Here is a 21,791-nt window from a genome sequence, read left to right as displayed (position 1 = left end):
ACTTTTAAAAAATATTATTTTGAAACTGGAAAGGCTTAAATGAACTGATGCTCTGTGAAGTGAGCAGAATCAGGAGAACGCTCAGCACAGTAATAATAAAATACAAATTCCTCTATTTGGTATTCGTAATTCTTCACAAACAAACTTTAAATTATCTAGGCTGAAGAAATATTATTCCTTCTTCATGCATTCACTTACATTCTAGCTAACTTGACCTATTTGTCATTCCCCATACATGGCATTTTACCTTCCATTTCCATGTCTTTGCACTATCTGGATAGTGCCCTTCCTTCTCTGCATCCTTCATCTCCCCCTTTGCCCCTGCCCTCCACCCCACACTCAGAATGCTCTTCCTCCTTATTTCTAACTCTTAGAACCCTAAGCTCTCTTCAAAATTCAGCTTAAGTGCCATTTCTTGCCATTGATTTTTCCTATTTCCAATTCAGTCTAATCAGATAAATATTTATTAAGTACTTACTATGTATTTGGCACTGTACTGAAAATTAGGAATAAAATTAATAAAAAGAAAGACGTCAAAAAAGGCAGGAAATGATGTGGGATACCAGGGGAAGCTCAGGGCAGGGGTATTTGGTTCCATTGCCTAGGCAGAGTCCCTGATGTGAAGAAGAGTTAATGACCATCCAATTTCTGTCCTCTCTAAAAGGCTTTGGGAGGAGTTTGGGACTCCATCTTCCAGCCCTCCAATCAGAGACGAGAGGAGGCTGAGGGCGATGATGTTCATAAAAACTGAATTAGCAACATGGTGATGAAATAAGAAGTAATGAACCTATCCTAAGAGGGACATTTTATTCTGTGATGCTGAAAACAGACAGTGCAGCAGATACAAAATAGAATCCCTTTACTTAGAATTTCTTCCTCTAACCTGAAACTACTTTGCCTTTATCTTGTATACATTTCGTATATAAGGGGTAGGGTGGTAAAGTCCTGCCACTGTCACATACTGATTGTATGGCTCTGGGCAAATCAACTTCTCAGTGCCCCAGGCATCTCTGTGAGAATACAAGCTGCATGGAAGTTTCCTGTAAGCATAGGTAGAGGAATTTTCTCTTCTCATTGGGAATTCCCTACATTGCTAAAATCAGAGGACCTGTATACAGTGAACAAATAGGAGACTTGAGTGTTCATTTGAATTCACCCCCACTCTGCAATGCAGTATTTCTCCAAGCAGTCAACTTAAGAAGAGGTGAAATAAGCCAAGTTTAGTCATTTCATGACCTATTGGCCTTAAAATATCATCAAAAAGAACCAGTTTGGGGTCCAAATTTATAGCAGATGTCTTCTCTATGATTCATATATTAACCAGAACTCTTCGGCTTCCTGGAATCCTAGTAACAATTCTAAGAACTTTAGCAATAACTTTCAACAAGAGCCTTTATATAGGTCCTTATGCATATATAGGAACATACATAGATGTGTGTGTATATGTACACATATATTAGTCGTTGTTCAGTCATTACAGTTGTATCTGATTCTTTGGGACCCAACTTTTGGGGGAACAAAGATACTGGAATGATTTGAATTTCCTTCTTCAGCTCAATTTACCAATGAGGAAACTGAACCAACCAGTGTTAAATGACTTGCCCAAGAGCAAGCTAGTAAGTATCTGTGGCCAGATTTGGACTTAGGAAGATGAGTCTTCTTGACTTTATTGTGGCACTCTATACACTATGCTTTACCTTGCTATATGTATATGTATATGTATGTGTATGTATTAGTATATAGGTAATATACATATGTAGATATATAAGCATGTGTACATGTGTAGATGTATGTAGATGTATACATGTACATATATACACACAATATATGTATATATATCATGTATGCATATTTACTTGTCTGGGTACATGTTGTTTCCCCTCAGTAGAATTCAAGTTTCTTGAAGACAACTCTTTTCACTTTTATCTTAGAACATATCCCCTGTATCTAGGATGGAACCTGGCATATAACAGGTGTTTAATAAGCGGGTTTTCAATTGAATGTTGTGATGGTGAGTTAATATGTTAGATAGCCACATTATGGAGAAAGCTAGGAAGGGAAATCATATCCCCAAGTGCCATGTGCCATGTACCAAAGCTCTTTTAGTCTTTTCTATAAAGTACCTCCCTTCCCCTCCTTTGAGTCTGCTTTCAATGGGAAGTTTTTCTGTGAAGGCTTAAAACAGCAGAGAAGTTTGTTTACATTTATGCCTTAGATGAGGAAGATTCTCTTAAAACACACTAGCAGCTGCAAAAAAAAAAAGGAAAAGAAAAGGAAGACATCCATTTTCTACCATCAGTCAGTCACTTGGTAGGAGGTGTACATCAAGGGGTATGGCCTCTAGTCATACTCAGGGGCTGGTCAGAGAAGTGCCAATTAATCATCCAGGAAAATGTACTTGGTAGACTAGAACAGGCTCCTATTAATTTTCTCATGGCTGTATTAGCTATGCAAATCTACCAGGAGTGACATATTGAAAGCTGGAGGTCTAGCTGCATTTTTACCCTTCTCTGTCCCTCCTCCATGTAGGCTTCCTCAAAATAAAGGTGTTTACAATAATAAGGATGGGATTGGACCTATGATTTCACTGGTACAGAAACTTCCTGTTTCAAATCAGCAACTTAAAAACTTAACCTTGGTTGCCCAGTGTTATACAACAATTCTGTATCAGAGATGACTTGGACCCAACTCTTTTTGGCTATGAAGACCATTCTATCTCTTATTCTGTACTATCTTTAATAATAATAGGAACTTAGCTTTCTATAGCACTTTAAGTTTTATGGAACATTTCCCCTGTGAAAGTGCGAGTTTTATTATTCCCATTCCACCTAACAGAGGATAGAACTTGTGTGACTTGGCTGAAGTCTCACAGTCGCTGGGTGTGTGAGGGGATGTTAGTAACCCAGGTTTCCTGACTTTGAACCTATCACTCTCAAATGAATGCTACATCTTCCCAATGATTTCTCCCATCTTGTCACATCTTATTTTCATGTGTATCATCAAGCATTTCTCTGCTCCAGATTGCCTAGCTCCTACAGTCTTTTAAATATACCCTACTGTTATCCTCCTCTCAGCCTTTCTCATGCTTCTTCCTGTCCCTCTCTGCTCACATAACTCTTATTTAATCTTTAAGTGAAAGTTCACATCTTACCTTCTCTGAAAAGAGTTCAGCTAGCCTACAGTGAACTCTCCCTTCTCAGTTACACTTCCAATCTGTTTCACTTGCTTGTCATTCATCTCATCTTCTGTTGCCTTACAGGATTCCTTATCTCTCCATGTCTGTATATTATCTTTTCATGCATGTTTGTATGTCTTGTCTTCCAACTAGATTATAAATTCCTTGAGGTTAAGGACCTTATGTTTGCAATCCCCATGAAACTTAATACACTGATCTTTTTTTTTTTTTTCTTCACATGGGAGGTATTAAAAAAAGTTGATTGATTGCTAATATAGTTCTATATTTAACCAGCCTTGTGCAAAGAAGGCATGCATATCTTTGAGGGCTATTCCTGGAAATCATCTTGGCCCAGTTCCTTTTACACAAGATCTGAACAGCAATCTGTCCTGAAATTCTTGCTATTGATGACCCTGGCCCAGAAAGAATGTGTTTCCAGAAAAGGAAAAGGTAGCATCCCCAGGGGAAGATTTATCCTTCATGACCATAGAAAAATATTGTTAGCTAAAATGAGCTCTTTGATTTTATTTCAGGTTATATATGGGGAATGATGGTAGGCTGATAGTTACACCATCAAGTAAACATTATTTCTTCTGTCTTCCTAACATAGATAGGCAGTGTGGAGTCCCAGAATGAGCACTGATGGGGACTTAGGACCTGGATTGACATCTTGGATCTGCTTGCTAGTTGGGTAACCATACAAATTAATTCACTCCTTTTGGCTACAATTTTCTGAAGGAATTAGACTGTGATTTCAAAGGATACTTCTAGTTCTGGGCCAAGTCCTAATGTTATCTTGGAATTCTTTGTTTCTGACTTAGAAATCTGAAAATTCTTAGCAATGCAATGATTAGCCAGGGTATCAGAGAGCTGATGAAACATGCTGCCCATCTTCTGATACAGAAGTTACGGACTCAGGGTCAAGATAGAGAAATACATTTTTAGATATATCCAACGATGGAATTTGTTTTGCATGGCTATGTATTTTTGTTACATGGGTTTTCTTCGTCTTTTTTTGTTGTAGTACAATGATGAGAGGAGAAGAGTACAATGAGAAAGGAAATACTTGTTAATTGAAAAAGAATTAATTAAAAAATAAAACTGTCTGGCTGCTTATCTAGTGTTTAAAGGAAATTGGGTCAGCAAGAAAGACATAGATTCTAGCTTCACACATATAATATCAGTGAAGAATTGTAGGTGTGTTATAGAAAGAATGTGGGGCTTAAGAAGGAATGTAAGTAGTAAGGATACTTCTTGAGGGGAAAAGCTCTCTCACTATTTTTGACTTTGTATCTTCAACTACTAACATAGTGTATAAATTTGCAAAATTGTGTTGGTGTCAAAAAATCTGAAATTGAATCCTGACTGCCATTTTTTAGGCTTTGTGACTGGCTAAATTTTGTTATCCTTCTGGGCCTCTGATTCAATTGTAAATATCGTGTGTTCAAATCCAGTCTCAGACATTTATTAGCTGTGAAACTCTGACCTTGAATCTGTTTGCCTTAGCTTCCTCATTTGCAAAATGAGCTGGAGAGGAAATGGCAAACTATCCATTTCTTCGCTAAGAAAACCCCAAATGGGGTCACATTTCAGTCCAGAAATGACTGAAAAAAAAAAAAGACAATATAACAGCAGCATAAAGGATTCTAGATTCTGACAAATGATGATTAAAAACTTTTTTTTAAGGGAGCAGTTAGGTGGCACAGTGGATAGAGCACCAGCCTTGAATTCAGGAGGACGGGAGTTCAAATCTGGTCTCAGACACTTAACACTTCCTAGCTGTGTGACTCTGGGCAAGTCACTTAACCCCAGCCTCAGGAACCCCCCCCCCAAAAAAAAAAAAAAAACACACACACACACAAAAAAAAAAAAAACAACAGCAACTTTTTTTTAGTGGTAAGATAATGTTTTTGTTTGTTTCCAAACCATGGCTTTTCAAATTATTGGCCAAGATCTCTAACAATCTAGTTCTTCATTGGAAATTAAGAAAATGATTGTTTTCAAAATGAAGCAGTCAAGGAACACTTATAAAATACCTACTATGTGCAAGATACTGTAGAAGGCAGTGGGACAAAGGAGACAAAGCAAAAATATAGTCCCTGTCCTCAGGGAGTTTATGTTCTGCAGCTAGACTGAATTTAACTACCTTTTTTTTTTTTTTTTTCCTTCCAAATGGTTTATATATTTAGGGATTAACTTTGTACTGTTTACACAGATATTCAGGCAATATTCATCATGAAGAGCTAGTCTCTGTCTCAGGAGTAAGTGACAGGTTATACCATCACCACTATTGTTTAAGTGGTGGTTCATGAGAACAGATCATTGGTGTAGATCATGGCAAATACAAAATAGGTGGCCATTTGCCTCATTAAAAGACCCAGGCTGAGAGTTATCATATTCACCTGAACTCTGACAATAATGGTACTGCAAACAAACTGAGCAACAACAACATCAACAACAAAACACCAAATGATTGATTGGACTTTAACTTTGTTATAGTAGGAAACCTGAAATTATATATGTCTATATATAATTATATACAACATACTTTTAATATTTATGCACACATGCAATTTAATATTCATATCTTATATATTTATTTCTAAGATACAATTTTATACTTATAGATACACACATTTACACATTCACATATGTATGCATATACACACAATATGTTATAAATATTATTTTTTCCACAGATAGAAAGTGTTAAATTAGAAGAATATTTATATGATTAAATTCTGCCACAAATTGTTCATAACTAATATGTAAAATAAATAGCTACCTTTGATAAAATAGTTTGATTTAATATCAAAGTTGATATTTAAAAGATAGGATTGAAGTCAATTTAACTCAACATTTTAAAAACATCTATTTTGAACCAGACGCTGAATACAAAAATATAAAAGTGAGACAGTATTTGCCCTTCATGAACTTATATTCTATTGAAGTGTATTATTTCTACTAAATTTCATCTTAATAGTCAACCCAATATTTTATCTTATCAAGACAGCTAGGAGGCATAGTGAATAGCTTCCCAGACCTGAAATTAAGAAGACTAGAATACAAATCCTGCCCCAGATTCTTATTAGCTTTTTAACTCTAAACTAGTTAACTTAATCTCTTTGAATCTCAATGTCCTTATCTGTAAAATGGGCATAATAAAAAGACCTACTTCACAGACTTATTCGGAGGGTCTCCAGAGCCTTTGGAAGATCAGTTGTAAAGTCTTTGTGAACTTTAAAGTGCTTTATAAATATTAACTATATAGTTTTCAGAAGCTCATTCTATTATCTCAGATGTTGACTATCCATCCTAGGTTTCTCACCTACAGTTTGATAATCACATCTTCTCGGACTTTTTTTTTCTAAATCAGTAATAAAATTGTGAAACAGCACATCTGAGCACAGATTCTTGAGATATTCCTAGTCACTTCCTTGCAATCTGATATTCAATAATTAATTATTATTCATTTGGTCTGTCCATTCAGTAAATTCTGAATCTAGTCAATTGTACTATCAAAAACTGTACTATATTGCCTCCACAAGAACATTGTGGGAGACTGTTGTTAAATTCTTTGCTAAAATCTAGATAAAACAAACTGTGACCTAGAACTCTAGTAAACTTTTTTTTAAAAAGTACCTGTGTTTAGTCTTACATAGCCTGTGCTTTATGAAATCATTTTTTGTGTGATCCCTGCATTATCTTTTACATCTGTACTTTCTTTTCCTTTAATGATACCTCATATAATTTTGTAAACTATTGAAGTTAAGCTAATTAGCTTATATTTTCTGATTTTTCTGACTTCACTTTTGAAAATCAGGACATTTGATTTTCTTGAGCTACACCATCTCTTCTATTCCCTTCTGTCTTTCAAAGATAGCCAATATTTACTCAGTAGCCAGTAATATAGTTTTTCTGGTCTTGATGACTTGAACTGATCAAGGACAATTAGATATTCTCTTGCTATTTCTTTGCTAATCTTTGACATCAAATTTTTATTTGCCATTTTTTTTGTTTTGTCTTTTCCAGTTTTAAGATCATTCTAATTATCAGTAAAAGTAGAAGCAAAATATATATATATATATATATATATATATATATATATATATATATATATATATATATATATATATATATAAAACTCTGCCTCCTCTGTCATCCATTGTTATCATTTCATCCATCTGCAGTAGTGATCCCATTTTTAATATTACCTTCTGTCCCACCCCCTTCCATAGTTAAAAGCATTCTTTATGAGGATCAGTCCCTTTTTAGATTTAGTACTCTCTTCATTCCTATAACCATGCTATACTTTTTTATTCATTAACCATTAACTGCCTTAGCTTCCTTTTTTTTCCATTAAAAAAATCTAATCTGTTTGAGGAGTTCCATGAGCAGAAACATCAGTTTTTACCCCAAATTCCGTTGTTCTCAGTGTCACAACTGCTTCTCTTTCTCTTCATTTCATTCTTGAGAGCTTCCTGTCCTTCCTAGGCTAAATTTTATAGAATTGGAGTCATCACAAATTATAAGGCAGTACAGTCACTTTCCCAACAGGTTTCCATCAGCACTGCTCAAGCAACCAATTCCTTCTTACTGGTAAAAATAAGACAGCATAGAAAATCCTATCGTTGGATTATTTTGAATTGTAAAATTATCATTAAAATGTCTAAAAATTAATATCTGCTTAACTTTTTAGATGGAAGGGGGACAAAAGATTGAGGTTGGAAGGAAAGAGAGACAGAGAGAGAGAGAAAGAGACAGAGAGACAGAAACAGAGAGAGAGAACAACAAAGAGAAAATGCTCTTAATGTCTAAATATTTGAAATGCTATATTGTGTCTTTTTGTTAGTCTTGTGATCTATTTCTAGGACTTCTTCCCCTCTTTTTTGTCTATAATCATAAGTTCATTTATTTTGAAGATGATATCTCTTAGAATTTTGCTTCTATTAGTCTTTACCCAAATGTTTTCCACCATGTTTCTTCTTTATATTTCCTAGATTTTCTAATATGAATATATTTTACACATATTCACACATGTACACATACACATAATGCACAGTGATGTTCCATATCTTCTCATACATTCCCTTGAAATTTCCCCTTTTCTGCCTTTTTCCTTTTGAAGATCTAGAGCTATAGTTCATTCATGGCTCATTCTACCAAGTTTAATTGATAGTTATGAGGACAAATTTCTCTTCTTGTATCTACTATCTTTAACTTACCTTGTTTGTTGTGTATATTATGTACCACAGATTTATTTTATTGCTGATCCTTTTCTTGGATTTTATATGCTGAAAAATTTGCTATCCCTAATGATGTCTTTTCTATATTGTTCAATCTCTGATGTCAATTCTGGTAGAAATACATAGCAAGTCCTCCTCCTCCTTCCTCTTCTCCCCTCCCTCCCTTCCTTTTAGTTTTAAAAATCCTTTGATTAGATTTGCAAGACTTAAAGAAAACTCATTCTTATTTGTCTCTGTTAGGTAGGTGCTTTGCATCCTTGGTCAGGAGTTCATGTTTCCTATATTTTGACCCCTGATCTAGAAATGCCAAACTCCCTTTTAGGTACCAAATTCTTAACCAATGGTTCATTTTTCAAAACTTCTTTTCCCTTCTTAGGACTAAGTATTTGCTGGGCAAAAACTATGAAAAGACTGTGAACTTTATCTGGTTCAGTTTATTGCCCAATACTATATAATAATCTTTAGCAATATTTTTAGATTCCTTCTGATAGCACCATCTTTGCCCATGTATATCATCAGAAGGAAGTTGTATTTAACCATTCTGACAAGTCTTGAAAGGTTCTTTGTCATATCCAGGACACATGCCTTGAGAAGGCAATAGAGCATTTTATTCATTGTTATCAGATTGACAAATAGGTTCTTTAGTACCCTTGAGCAGTAAGTATACCAGCTAGTACCACTTGTTTTATGCTTTTAGTAACCAGGTGTTTTTTTTTTCCTCCCCGAAGATATCTGGTTGTTTCATGAAATCAGCTTTTAAAAACTAAACCTAAAATAAAACACAACTAAAAGAAACTCCCTTGTGTGTGGGCATGTCCTAAGTGAAATAATAAATAAATACATAATAATATAATAATAAATAATAAATAAATAAACTCAGTCATTTCAAGACCTAAAAGACAACTCATCTTGACAGTAGTAAAGACTTGGTAAAGAGGATACTCCTTTTTTATTCTTTCACACTAATATAGAAAACTAAAACATTTTCTGATACACAAATGCCTTCTCATTGACTCTGTAACTACAACCAGAGGCCATATTGAACCAAGAATACTTAGGAAATAACAACAAAAAAAAACATTTATATAAATTGTTAGTATTAACTATGTAGTGATGAATATGAGATAAGCCCTGTGCTAAATGCTTTTACAGTTATTATCTCTGAATCTCACAAGAATCTTGGGCATCCTAATGGTGTCATTATTATCCCTGTTTTACAAGGAAGAAATTGAGGCAAACAAGTTAAAGGCCTTGCCCAGAGACATACAACTAGTGAATATTTGAACTGGATTTGAATTTAGTTTTCTTTACTTTAGGCCTGCCTCAATAAATAATACATTTTTAAAATTGTCTGCAGATCCCTTGGTATTGAACTCACTAATTGTAGTTTTTTATAAATATAAAATAGATGTAGTTTATTCTGTGATCTTATTTCTCCCCCTTTCTCTTAAATTGCCTTTCCTTCTTCTCATGAGCTTATTTGATTCAGGATTATATAAGTGTAACAATTGAATCATTACAGCTGCTCTTAAAAACAATAATAACTGCAACAACTATAATAGTAATATATGAAAAGTTTTAGTTAGTTGGCTCACATTTGATGAAATGCCTGCTTTTTAACATTTAACATAATTTTTGGCTGAAATAAAATGAATTTCAATCTTTCCAATAATTCAACACTTATATTAAGGACCTATTACATGCCCAGGTAGTGAAGTGAGTAGTGAATACAATGCCTAGTCTCGAATCAGGAAGATCTCACTTCAAACCCAATCCCAGATATTTATTAGCTATAACTGTTCAGTAATGATCCATTCTCAAATTTCACTTCTTTTGTTGTTTTTTTGGCTTTTGAGAATCATATATTACACATAAAGGGTTGGTTTACATTTTTCTTCTCTAATATTCTTAAGCAACTGAATTTTAAATAATAATTATTTTGAGAAAATGTATTTTTTTAATTTCTAGATTTTTAGACATGCATAAACACAAGTGATTTCCAGAATTTTATGCTGTTTTTGGATGCATGTTTTATGTTCAAAGAAAAATCCTTTTTACTTAACCCAATTCTGTTTTCTGTATGACTCTGGGCAAGTCACTTTCCTCATATGTAAAATGATTGAGAGAATGAAATGGCATGTCACACCAGTATCTTTGCCAAGAAAATCCCAAATGGGATCATGGAGAGTTAGCCATGACTAAAAAATTCAACAGCAACAAGAACAAAACCAGAATATGCCCGCAAGCCATCACTGGAAATAGGACAACAATGAAATGGTCACTGTCTTCAGGGAATTTATAATTCCTTTGAATTTTTTACATTTAATTTTCTATGTGTATGTTATTTTGTAAAATAACATACACATAGAAAATAACATACACATAGAAAATTAAATGTAAAATATAAAATCATTTCTAGAATGAGAATGCCAAGCAGGAAGGGTCAAGATAGATTTCTTATAGGGCTAAGATTTACAACATGAAAATTGTGATCTCTAAGTGTTTTTCTAAGAGATTGACAGATGTAGACCAAGAATGACAGTCATCTAGTTCAAAACTTTGTTTTTGGAGATGAGGAAATGGAGACCCAGAGGAGGCTAACAATTTGATTTAATAATAACTGGCTGAACTGAGATTTGAACCCACAGCATCTTACCAATTCTCTTGCCACTTCTTTTAAAAATATGAAAGCTGAAAAATTTTAAATAAAAAACATAATTGCTTCAATTTATTTCAGGATAGAGAGAAGAAAGATTTTGGATCCTTTTCTCTTATGTTTTTAAAATGGTTAGCTTGTTTATTAGATGCCTGTGTCTCATGGTCTTCAAAAGCTCTTGGGGATTTGGCCTTAAGTTGGCACGTGTTCTTTCAGGTTTATGTAAGGTCTTACTGCAGATTCTATTTTTAGTCACGTTAATAAAAAGGATTGTTCATCATTATACCAGCTTAGCAGGCACGAATCACATGCCGAGGCAAACCTTTAGGGGAAGGAAGGTGATTCATTCCATTAATCCTTGCTCTGTAAAGTCACAATTAATCCTTGCTCTGTAAAATCCTACTTTTTATGTTGAGCTGGGAGGTTCAGACCTCAGAGATGGCCACCTTTTCTTTTGCTGAGTTGGCTGTTGAAGCACCAGATTTAAATTTCAATTTGGAGTATGGGTGATCCACACTGATCCAATGGGGAGACAATGGAAACTGATCAGGATTCTGATTTGAAAGTCCAAAAAACAAGTCCTCACATTGTGAGTGGAAATAAGCTCAGGGGAAATCTCACACCTCTTTCTCCCTTTCTACAAGGTATAGTAAGCTGGAGCCCACACAAGTCAGAGCACTGGCTCTTGCCCATGAGATGCTCCCTTATGCTTGCTTCAAGTGGCATTTTAGCTGGCAGGAGATATGCTGGCCATTCAAGACATCTGTTGGCAGTCCTGCCATCAGGCTGCTAATTTCAGTGTCCTTTTGTGAGTGTTGTTTAGTCAGGGATTTCACAAAATATCCAGATTTTGAATGTACTAAGGGATTTTTTTTTTTTTTTCAAAGCAGCCCAAGTAATGGGTGAGAGATCAAAAGGTTCAATGCTTGGGAGATAAAAGAATGAGGAATTTGAATGCTTGGCTGAAGCTTATCCAAACTTATCCCTCTCTAGCCTGGAAATTCTGCTAGATCTCACAAGACACTCTGTCCTTCCCAGTTCTCAGGGTGACTTTACCACAGATGCCTTGGCCTATTCCCTTTAGAAAGTGGGAATGAGGAGAGTAAGGGAATGGGGTACGTAAGAATGGCTTGGAAGATTTTTTTAGGATGCTTTCCTATATAGGGAGAGAATTCTTATGTACAGATGGCAAATAATATTGCCCACTTCTAACTCATTTCCTTTTTTATGAAGTGTAAAAGCTGTTTAAGCTCAATGGGAGAGAGAATCAGAAACAAATATTCATAAATACTATATTAAATCTGAATCATGTGGAAGTGGGCTATTTTTAACAAAGCTGGGCCCTCTCCTCCATAACTCAGGCCTTGGAGAATAGGGTCGTAGCAAATGAAGTCATAGTATTTAGAGTGATACTATATAAAGATCATTGACTCCAGAGTTGGAGTTAATTCAGAGTTAAATGATACTCATTATCTGTATGATCTTGGGTAAGCCACTTAACTTCTCTGAATTTCAATTTCTTCATCTACAAAATGGATTATATTATTTCTAGGGTGATTTCTAGATCTACATTCTTTTAAGAAAAGCTGGAGGGGAGAAGAGGGTATATGAAAAAGGGAAAGAGGGGGAAGAGAGAGAGAAGAGAAGGTAAAAGAGAGAGAAGGAGACAGAGGGAAAGAAAGAGGGAGGGAGAGAAAAGAATGGTGGTAAATGAAAGAGAGAATGTAGAGTTAGAAATGGAAAGATTTAGAAACTGATTAGATATGAAAAGTGAGGAAAATGAGGGTGTTGAGGGTGGCTCTGAGTTTGTAATCTTTGGTAAATACAGTAATAGTATTCTAATATTCAGTCAGAATAACTTTTGAATGATATAACTCAAATTGTCTCAGCAGTAGTAGCATTAGAATTCTTGGACTGGTGACAATTCCAAGAATTTGGAAGTCAATTTTAAATTTTGGGAGCCATTTTAAAGGTTGCTTTTGCCTTTGAAGAATTTCTCTGCGCAAAACTGGAATCCTGTCACTTTAAATGTTTAGTTATTGGCTGCTGCAAAGCAACCAAACTCTCTGGTCTTACTAGCAGAGAATATGAAGAACCTCCTAAGGATGCTGGTGGATAACTTTGATTGGTAGATTAATCAACTATCTTGTATTTATTTTTAATACAGGCTTTATTCTAAGCTATTCAACTCCATTAAGTGATCATTCAAAAGCAATAAAGCCAAGAATAAGATGACATATATTATTTGAAGTTTTAAGGCTTCAAACTGCACATTAAAAAAAAATGAAATCTCTCTCATCTGAGATGTAAATGCTGAAGTATTTCCCTTCTGAGTTCAATGAAGAAAAAGTAGTTTGCTTTCAGAATCTGAATCTGAGAAATGTTATGTTGGGTGAGAAAGAAACCAAACTGAAACATGGCTCAGAACTTATTTTTTGTAATCAGACCCTTGTGAAGCTCCCATTGTATGCAAAGACCATGCTGGAAGGGAAACCCGGATTTTTAAAATTGGAGCTACTTCTTTGCAATATGCTGTGGGAAACCACATGTGTACTATGGGATTCAAAGTGTTTCATTGATTTTTGTGGGTGAAATATTCCTATTGATTGAGCAAACTTCATGATATAGAACTAACAAGTATTTTACTTGGAAAAAGAACAGAACATCTCAGGACTGAATATGAGTGCTAAGAAACTTAAATCTACTACATAAGTAAGAAAGAAAATAGGAAAGGCATTTTAATTTTATTTATTTACTTTGCATATAGGAGACTTTGCTGTGAATCTAATTTCTTGTGGTACACTGGATCTACCCCTATCTGCAGCTGAAATCAACAAATTCAATTCAATTCAGTTCACAAACATTTCTTAAGTTTCTACTACATGCTGAATATTATGTTGTGCATTGGGAGATACAAAGTTTAGACAAAATAAGACTTGGCTCCTGATTTCATTCAGCCTATAGTCTAGTAAAATACTACAACATGCACAAATAGTTATAATACAAAATATTATGTAAATGCATCAGAAAGGTTCAAAAAAAAAGGTCTATATATAGTTTCATTGGGAGTTATGAAAGACTCCCTGGAGGGAATGGCACATTACTAGTTTCCCCTAAGTCGTAAAACAGATTCTTACTTTTCTTAACAGAAGAATTACATATCTATTACCAAAATAAAAGAATGACAATAATCCCATCCAAATATAAGCCATATGAGTTCATATGTGCTCTACTCAAAGAATTCACAACTTGAATCATAGGAAAATAATCTATAAGCATACAATAAATTATACTGTCTAAGGAACAAAAATCCAGAACTAAGAAGAAACAAGGGTGAAAGGAGCAATTTCATATCAATTCAAAAATTATTGAATAAGCTTTCCCCAAGTACAGTAAATTATGACAAGCAGGCAACACACATTTATTAGGTACTTATGTGCCAAGTGCTATATTAAGTGCTAAGGATTCAAATGCAAGTGCAAAAAAAAAAAAGACAGTCATAAAGAAAGATAGTTGCAAAAAGAAATTATAGTCTCTGCCTTTGGGGAGTTTATATTCTAACAGGGGAAGATGACTTATAGAAGTTTGGAGATTTACAAACACAACAGTGATGGAATTGAAATATGGCTAGGTGGAGCCCAAATCCAAAATGGAGGCCCCAGACAGAACTCATCAATTGGAGAAAATAACTGACATGACAGCAGGATATTCCAGGTAAATAATTCCAGGAATCTGAGAGAAATTCTAGGGTAAAGCACTGGACAAAAGTGGCAGGGTGAAATCTAGGAGAGTCAGAAACACTTTTAATATTAAAGAGCCATTGTTTCAGTTCTATGCTCATGGCTGAGGTATATAATTCACATATGGAAAATAGATCCTAGTAAGATATGCTAGAATATTTGTGGTCCGTGCCGAAAACTTTTCTCTTTAATGCATACTGCTACCAGAAAAAATGTCAAGAATGATTCCTATAAAGCATAGCATTTCAATCAATTATCACCTCTCCTAAATCAAGTGAGTATGTATAACTTCTAAATTAAAGAGACAATATAACAAAAAACATTTTATTAATCACTTCTTATGTTTCTTTAGCATCAAGATATGTAATCCCCTCTAAAAACAATACTTTCTTAATCTTTCCTATGATATAAAAATATCATTTGGACTCTTTAAGTATAAAACTCTTAATATATGCAAAGAAACATAGGGACTGAAAGTTGTGAACTTGAATTTGGAGATCACATTGATGAATGAAAATAATATTTATAAAAACTTTTTTTGCCTGCTTCAGGCAAGATATGTTGTATAAGAACATAAAAAGAGAAGAAAATGGTTGCATGTGACAAGAGAAATCAAAGTTGAATGAGAAGAACTTATTTAAAATAATTAACATGTATGCAATAATTATATTAATGAGTATCTTTGAAGACACAAAATGAACTGTTATAAATTTGGAAAATCCTATCAAAACACATAATTTTAAGAGAACATGGCCCATCATCCTGAAGTAGATTGAGAAAGATGAATATTTCTTTGTCAAAAAGAAAGAAGACTATATACATTTTTTAGATTACAGATAGAAAGATAAAAAAAGAAACCTGTATGTACACTTTTGGACCAATCAAACATTACTTCACAAAGCAGTAATAAAGGTTGATAATAAGAGCACACCAAACATGTGATTTACTGGATATAAATGGAAATGGTTTATCTCTAGATGGAATTTATAAAATGGTTAAAATACAAAAATGGAATCAAAAGGCTTTCCAAGGCCAACATCTGCATGATCTTTGCATTAGCATGTTGATAAAGATATTTTAAATAAATAATTGAGTTATGGAAACAGAATTCAGGACCATATTAATTATATAAAAATTAAAGGGGCTCTCTTTAGAGAACTCAGTTTTACTGATCAATGTAGATCATACAAGGAAATTCAAGAAATTATGCAACACTGGAGGTTGAGGAAATTTAGCACCTTCTGAAAATATACCAAAACATGACCTGATAATTACTCACATAATCAGTAATTTATCTTAACAAATGATAAATCCCCAATCTATATATATAAACATCAAAATATCCTGTAGAAATTAACCAAAAAACGGTACTGGACCAAATAATCACCACAGACCTGATTGTGGCCCATAATAAACTGGATATGAAATTTATCTATAAAAATTAAAGAACAATCTTTTTAATAGATGTTAACATGCAACATATTTGTAGTCTTCAAGTAAAATAAAGTACAGAGCTTTCAAGATAATAAAGATTTAGCAGAAGATGTCAAAATCATGTATGAACATTTATTAAGCGTCTATTAGGTGCTAGGCCTTGTACTAAATGCTGGAGATGCAAATAGAGGCAAAAAAAATCATCCCTACCCTCAATCTAATGAGGAAGGCAATATATACAAAATAATATTTAAACAGGATAAATAGGGAAAAATTGACAGAGGAAAGGCAATAGAATTGGTAGGGGTTGCTGAACTTCCAGTAAAAGAAAAGATTTTAGTTGAGATTTAAACATAGCTAGGGACAAATCATCCTCATCATCCTGTCTCCAGCTCAAGCTGTCCTGAGGTTGTTTTGAGTCAGTCTATAAAAAGTGACCTTACATCATAACACTGTTACTCCACTATAAAAAGCAGTTATTTCATCCATCTGTGCAATAGTCCATAGGATCTTTTAGATAAAATAAAAATAATCTTATGGTAACTAACCTAAGGACCTTTCTAAATTAATCCTATTGAATACTGTGAGAATAAATCTTTTTGGTAACAGTAATAACTTCATTATTAGTATGAATATACAATGGATGATCCTCTTTGACTATCAGGACAAATCATACGGTCTGCATTGACACAGCAATATAACCAACTCCTACTTTAATTTGTCAGCCATATAGGTGATTACTTGCACAATCTATTTTTTTTCATCCCACAATAACATATATTTCTTTACTATTGTGGAACATAAGTTATGTAGTACAATTTAGTCCTTTAGCATGGTACAGTGGATGGAGTTCTAAATATGGAGTCAGATCCTGATTTTGATACTTGGTAGCTGTGTTCCCATGGTTAAGTCATTTAAGCTTTCTGAGCTTTACTTTCCTTTTCTTTAAAATGGTAGGAATAATATATATATATATATATATATATATATATATATATACACACATATATATATATGTATATATATATATATATTAACTACCTCAAAGCATTCTTATGATAGGATAATGAAAATGTGAGTAAAGTGCTTTGCAATTTTAAAGTATTACACAAATTTCAATTGTTATTATTGTCACATACTATTTGTTATTTTCAGTGAAAACCAGATTATAAACTCTCAGATGGCAAGTATCATGTTTTATGCTTATTTTCTATCTTCCTAGGAAATAGAGTCTGACCTAATGTGTGTGAAGTGCCTAATATGTGTGAAGCAAATTTCAGTGAAGACATGAGAAATCACTTAACTCCGTCTCATTTCCTTCATCAATTTTTTGTTTGATTTTTGCTCTCTATATATCACATTTATGTCTTATATCAACTCTTTGAGGTAAGTATTGTAAATATTATTATCTCTTTTTACAGATGAGAAAACTGAGATGCAGAAAGGTTAATTGACTTGATCATAGTCTTGCAACTATTACATGTCAGAGTAGGACTGAAATCCAGGTCTTCCTGACTCTAAGTCCACGTCTCTATTCACCAGGCTGCATTGTCTTGTTTGAGGCTAGAAACATCTGCTCCTACTTTTTCTGAAACTCTTTTTAGAAAAGCAAAGACACACCCCAAAAGAACATTCCAATTTAATCACACCCAGGGTATAAACCAACAAAGGAATTTGGGGTAAGAGGAAGTTACAACATATGCCCTGTGGATACTCAATAAAAACTATTTAAATAAAATAAGATGAAATTTAATCGGAATAAATGCACAGTGTTACACGAGTTAAAAAAAAAATCAGCTGCACATGTACAAGATGGAAGAAGCCTGGCCAGACACCAATTACTGAACAAAAAGACTCGGGGTTTTTTAGTCACTTGCAAGTTTAATGAGTTAATAGTGTGGCATAACAGCCAAAACAAAGTAATGTGAACTAAGACTCTTTAAAAAAAGTCATTTTGTCCAAAACACAGAAAATTATTACTATACCCTGCTCAAACTTCATTTGGAGTGTTGTGATCCATTCTGGATATCACATTTTATGAAGGCCATTGATAAACTGGAGTGCCCAGGGAAGGTTAAAGAGGATGGTGTTGAGATTAGAAACCATACTGCATTAGGATCAACTGAAGGAAGTGGGGATGTTTAGACCAGAGGAGAGAAAACTGGGGGATAGGAAGGGAGAATGCAACAATTTGAAGTGCTATCTCTTTGAAAATACATTATATGTTTTATGCTTGCTCCCAAAGGAATTGGTAGAAGTTGACCACAGGATACATTTTCTTAAGGTGATCTTAAATCTTTCTAACAGATTACATTGTCTAAAAGTTGAATTTGTTATCTTAGAGAAAGGGAATTACCATTTATTAAAAATCTTCAATGAAATAAAAATAGCTGCTTTGGTGGGGGGTGTTATACAAAGAATATGGGCAGTGAGATGGCTCAGTGGATAGAGTGCTGCATCTAAAGTCAGGAAGAATCATCTTCCTGAATTAAAATCTAGCCTCAGACATTTCCTAGGGGTGTGACCCTGGGTAAGTCATTTAATCCCAATTGCCTGAGTTTCCTCATCTGTAAAATGATCTGGAAAAGGAAATGGAAAATAATTCTAATATCTTTGCCAAGAAAAACCCCAAATGACACGCAGTGTCAGATGAAAAAGAACATGAACAAACAACAACAAAAACATCAGCTGACGAGAAGCAAAGAACTTGCTCTGGACAAACAGCAAAGTTTAAGTAATTCTAAAAATAATTAGGGTGTGCAGTGTCAGCTCTGGAGTCAGAAACTAATCTTTATGAGGTCAAATCAGGTCTTGGATATTTACTAACTGTGTGATCCCGAAGAAGTCAATTAATTGTTTGACTCAGTTTCCTCATGTATATAAAAAGTTGGAGGAAAAAATGGTAAACCACTTTAGTATCTTTACCTAAAAACTCCAAGTGGGGTCACAAAAAGTTGGACATGACTGAAAAATAACTGAACCTCAACAACAATACAAAGGATTTCTATGTATATTTAAGTTGAACTGGATAAATTCTGAGATACTTTTCTATTTTGAGATGTTCTCAAGTTGAACTGAATAGTATCTGCATTCATTGATAATGGTGAATTTCCTAACTATCATTTTCTATAACTGGCATAGGTTTTTGTTGAGGAAAACATTTATTAGCCTTTCTGAAACACATGTAGGACCACAAACTTCAATGGTGACTATGCCCCATGTACCTCAGACCCTATAACTATCAAAAGGGACATAGTTTGGGATGGGGAAGAGGGAAAGTATGTTGGAGCTAGCTTGCACATCATTTAGTGATTTTCCAAGGGAAATTGGTTGACTCTGCATGCTCCTGAGAGACTGCTGCCTTTTTACAAAAGCTTGGTACGTAATAACTCTTTGTATTGAAGGAATAGACAAATAATTCCCCCCAAGACAATTATAACTTATAAATCAAAGGGAGAATATCTAAGAGAGGTGAAGAAATTTCTCTCCCTAAAGAAACATATGTCCTCTTACCCAAAGGGAAGAACTGAAGTCTTTAAAGAAAGTTTATATGACTTTTTCTTTTTTCAGAGAAAAACTCAGTTCAAATCAACAATCTCTCCCAGAGAAGTGAGTATTGAATTGGTTGGGTACCATTTACTTAGTAGAATTGGCAACCAAGGTGGTCTTAAGACCACATGGATACCCAGAGACTGCCAGTTCTCTGACTCATGACATTGCAAAGTAGAAGATTTGGCAGCAAAGTATTGGCCCAACCAAATGTTTCCTGAGTAATCTGATTTTCTACCCATTTCTGCTAGTAGAGTTGTTTATAAAGGTTTTTAAAGGTTTATAAAGCTATCTTTAATAGCTATAGAGATAGGCAAAGAGATGGGAATGACAATAAATATATAGATATTTATGTAAAAATGCCTAAGATATCATTATTTTAATCATTATTATTATATATTATGATTGAGACCTTGATCCTAATTACTATTGAAGTACATTATATCCTTCCAGATCTTCTTATTGAATCAGTCAGTCCTTTTTTTGGCTTGGCTTCTGGACTAAGGGAAAAAATCAATAATAGAATTGAGACTAAGAGAATGGGAATAATTTCTTAGGATGAAGAATGTAGGTTTGGAGAGAGGCATATTTAGAGTGTGACTCTTGAGATCTACCCACACATTTTCCCTATACACTTAAGGATAAGTCTTTCTGACATGGATTAATAAAGGCTAATAGATATTTACTTCTTTATGGGGCCAGACAGAGTTCTGCAGGTACTCATGACTATAGCAGGAGGCTAGCTCTCTGGGAAATCTTCAGAGTTCCAACAGAGTTCTGTCTGTAATGTTCATAAGCTAACTCAATCAACAAGCATTTATTAATACTATGTATTAGGCAGTTTGCTTAAGTTCTGGGGAATATTAAAAAAATCCCTAATCTCAAGGGGAATATATTGTAAAACAACATATACATCAATTTATGTAAATTGATACATTCAAGAGAAATACTGAGTAGGTATAAGATAGCCTTAGATGGAGAAAGCAATATTGGAAGGACTGACAAAGAACAGTAGAAGACAGCATTTGAGCTGAGTCTTAAAGAAAGCCAGGTATTTAATGAAGCAAAAGTATGCACACACACACACACACACACACACACACACACACACACACACACACACACATCCAGTAACATTTATGATACATTTCTGTCTTTTAAAAATATATATTGATTGAGTGTGAAATTTAATGTTTAATTTTAAAGTTTTATTTGATTTCAGTTTTAACAGATGCAGCAACATTTATACATCAGTAAAAACCATCCTCTTTAAAGTAGTCTTTTGGTGAAAATAATGAACTTATTCTAGTATTGTGATCCTCATGCAAAACTCTTGCAGAATGCCTCTTTGGGAATTGCTCCACAGTTGTATGCCTTTTGATTATTTTCAGTAGTGTAAATCTACATCCAAATTCATCATGTTTTACTTGTATCTGCTTGCTTACTTGATTGTTGGTCATTTGAGGGTGATATATTTGTTTTGGGGGCATAGTCAAAATCATTTGGAGTCAAATTTCATGGATAAGGTTAGTAATCATTCTGAGCAGTTGTGCTTTGGTCCAAGAACACATATTATTATAAAGAAGTGATACTAATTTTGGGGGGGTCACTCATAATTGAATTCAGCAAATAGTATCTAAGTAGCTATCCAGTATTTAAGGATAATGTACATGCACTAGAGAGGCAATGATGATCAATATCGACACAAGACCTGATCTCCAGGAGCTTAGATTTGTGTAGATTTTGAGGAAAATTTATTCCTAAAATGGGGCTCTGAAAATATTTTGCATAATGGAAATATCATTTTTTTGAATGTATAGCTTCTAGAGATGATTAGTTGGAGAAAACAACACTCATTTGGATTTATAATTCATGAGGTCATAGACTGAGAGACAAAAGGAATCTAAGAAGTGATTTAATCCAATTTCTTATTTCATAGATGATGCTCAAAGAAGTAATTTGAACATAGCCACATTGTCATTACATAATAG

The 21,791-nt window shown here is 34.0% G+C and overlaps 1 long non-coding RNA gene across 1 annotated transcript in view; it reads left to right on the top strand.

The window, feature by feature from the left end:
- Positions 1–17,859, top strand: part of LOC141554378 (uncharacterized) — a 155,243-nt gene extending 137,384 nt beyond the window's left edge. Inside the window, exon 4 of the long non-coding RNA XR_012485857.1 lies at positions 17,474–17,859. This is a non-coding gene — a long non-coding RNA (uncharacterized LOC141554378). The remainder of the gene's footprint in view (positions 1–17,473) is intronic.
- The last annotated feature ends 3,932 nt before the right edge of the window (positions 17,860–21,791 follow it).

Source organism: Sminthopsis crassicaudata, chromosome 1 (assembly GCF_048593235.1).
Source record: "Sminthopsis crassicaudata isolate SCR6 chromosome 1, ASM4859323v1, whole genome shotgun sequence".
Classification (NCBI taxonomy): domain Eukaryota; kingdom Metazoa; phylum Chordata; class Mammalia; order Dasyuromorphia; family Dasyuridae; genus Sminthopsis; species Sminthopsis crassicaudata.
Note: the sequence above shows the minus strand (reverse complement) of the source record. Positions and strands in the feature narration are given on the sequence as shown.